The sequence below is a fragment of the Acomys minous genome, assembly GCF_964271855.1.
Source record: "Acomys minous genome assembly, chromosome: 2".
NCBI classification, from domain to species: domain Eukaryota; kingdom Metazoa; phylum Chordata; class Mammalia; order Rodentia; family Muridae; genus Acomys; species Acomys minous.
The window spans coordinates 24,010,307-24,013,286 of NC_140484.1; positions in this window are offsets into that span (position 1 = coordinate 24,010,307).

Below are 2,980 nucleotides of genomic sequence, written 5' to 3' on the forward strand. Positions count from 1 at the left end.
TTCACAGGACTGGGAAAAAATACCCTCAAATTCAGATGGAAGCACATAAGAACCTAAGTGCCCAGAGCAATCTTAAGCAGAAAGAGCAATTCTTGAAGGCATTGTAGCGCCTGATCTCAAATTATGTCTCCGATCTGTAGAAACAGAAACAGGCCAGTACTGGCACAAAAACAGACATGTAGCAGACATGCAGAGCAAAACAATAGAACAGAGGACCCCAAAATAAACCCCTATACTAACTGTTCATGAAACTGTTAAAAATGTATATTGGGAAAAGGCTTCCTCAGCAAACGGTGCTGGGGAAATCCACGTGCATAACACTGAAACTAGATCTGTATCTCTTACCCTACACAAAATCAGATGAAAACTGGATCAAAAAAATCTTACCATAGAACCAAACACTAAAACTGTTAGGGGGAAAGAAACACTTGAAAGTTTCGGCATCGGCGGCAACTCTCTAAAAAGGGATTCTAATAAACTGGAAATAATCCCAAGAACTAAAAAAAATGGGCTCACTTGAAATTAAACAAACAAACAAAACCTCCTGGACAGCAATGGAAGCATCAACAGAGTGTACAGCCAGTCTACAGAATGGGGAAAGGTCTTTGTTGACTCTTATCTGACAGGGAATTGATGCCTGGAGTCTATAAACACAATCTTATTTCCAAAATAATAAATATCAAAAATCCAAATCCTCCAGTCGATAAATAGACTCGGGAATTTGACTGTTCTCCAAGAAAGAAATATAAATGTCAATAAATATGTGAAAAGGCATTTCATTTAATACTCTTATCCATCAGAGAAATGCAAATTAAAACTGCTGTGAAAATCTATGCAAATTAAAACTGCTGTGAAAATCTGTCTCAGTCAGAATGGCCATCATCAATAAAACAAACGACAGCAAATGCAGGTGAGAACAGGGAGAGGTGGAAATCCTTGTACTCCACTTATGAGAACAGAGAGACCTTTGTAACCACTTTGGAGGTTAGAGTAGAACTTTCTCAAAAACACTGAAAAAAATAACTGCCTTATGACCCACCCATACCACTCCTGGGTAAATACACGAAGAAATCTAAGTCAGCATAAGGCAGATTTGTGTGTGTGTGTGTGTATGTGTGTGTGTGTGTGTGTGTCTATATCTAGATATCTACATCCTTGTATCTATATATGTTTATTGTCACACTGTTTATAATAGCCAAGACACAGAACTAGTCATGGTATCCATCAAGTTGAGGAGTAAGTAAAGAAAATGGTAAATGTGCAAAATAAAGTTTTATTCAGCTGCAAAGAAAATGAAACTATGACCTTTGCAGGAAAGTGGATGGAACTGGGTATTATTACATTAAATGAACTAAGTCGGACTCGGATGGACAAATACCTGGATTTCTGACCTGTGTGGAATGATAATTTAAACTTGGGCATCATATATATGGCATGCAGAGGGAAAGGGGACTTTGATGGGAAGGTTAGGTCTCAAGGGAGGAAGGGGGATGGGAGAGAGAGAGAGAGAGAGAGAGAGAGAGAGAGAGAGAGAGAGAGAGAGTGTAATGGAAGGTGTGTACCCTTGAGCAGAGCAGGGAGTGTTTTGGGATGGTGGGAGGATCAGCAAGTGGGAGGGGGAGGGCAGGGGACTGGCAAAGGGAGCGGGCTGAACGGGCATGAATGCGTGACAGTGTCACAGGGAAGCTCACTTCTGTGCACACACCTACCTCCAAAGAAGCACAACACTGGCCCCTTTAAAGCTCCAAGTGTTAGCGTTTGCTGAACTACTAGGATACACTCGGCTGTTGGATCACGTCGTCTCATGTGCTCTCCTCTACGCCTGTGAGGTCAGCATTGTTGCCTCCACCTTACAGAAGAGCTGAGAAGCCAGTCAGTCAGAATTAGATGTAGGACCACAGCACCTCGATCCCAAAATTCCTCCTCTTTTTACTCTGCAGGGATTTGCAAACAATTTTTAGGAAAAAAAAAAAAACAACCCAAACTTTTTTTTTCTTTCTGGAAATGAACTATTTGAAGCCAGACATGCAAACCAAGAAAAGGTTGAGGTGTTGTGCTTGCTGTGTGGGTGGGAAGTGGCGTGTGTGCAGGGGCTAGTCATCTCGTTCTCTCACCTTTACTCTCTGTGGTAAGCCATAGGTGTGTCTTTGTGGCTTCTCCGATTACAGCTTGCAAGCCATTGCCTCCGAGTCTCCAGCACATCTTCTCAACAAGATTGCTCTGGCGGGAAGAGGGGTGGGGATGGTGCAGTTCTCAGTTTCAGGAACAGCCATAGGAAGCTGCCAACCAGCAGCCACTTGTAGAATCAGGGCTCTGCCGTGGATGTTCCTGGCTTCAGGCTGCCCTCGTCTAGCATGCCAGGCTGTGGGGGGAGAAAGGGCATGTGATGACAGCACGGGTCTCTAAAAAGTGCCGCTCAGTCCACGCTAATCCTGCCAAATACAGTGTTGAGGGTTGAGCGGCAAAAGGCAGGGTCGGCTGCAACAAAGGTCACAGCCCAAGAAGCCTCCACCTTGTAGCTGGACAAGGACAGGCACTCGCTGCGTGATTCAGATGCGAGAGAGAACAAACGGTCCCATGCGCAATTCTTCTCCTTTTAATACAAGTGAAAGGTCTAATTTACGAATCCTGTAAACACTCCCGACTGTGGAAAGATCTGGCCATATGGAAAGGTTTCCTACGGCTGTCTTGGCTGGGGGGAGTATTCAGAAGTTTGGAGTAATTGTCAGAAATTAGTCACGGAGACATTGCTGGGGATGAAGTCAGCACTGCAGCCCGGTGTGGGGGCGGAGTTGCCTTCAATCACAAGATGTTTCCGTGAAGGATTTTTCCTCTCATTTCCTTTCCGAGGAGATGAATTTCAGCACCTTTCTAGTAACCCAGTTTTTGTTCAGTAACTAGGAAACGCCACTTTGCCGAAGCCTCTGATAACTACAGCTCTCAGGTTAGACAGGATTTTATCTTTCTTACCTCTGTTAAG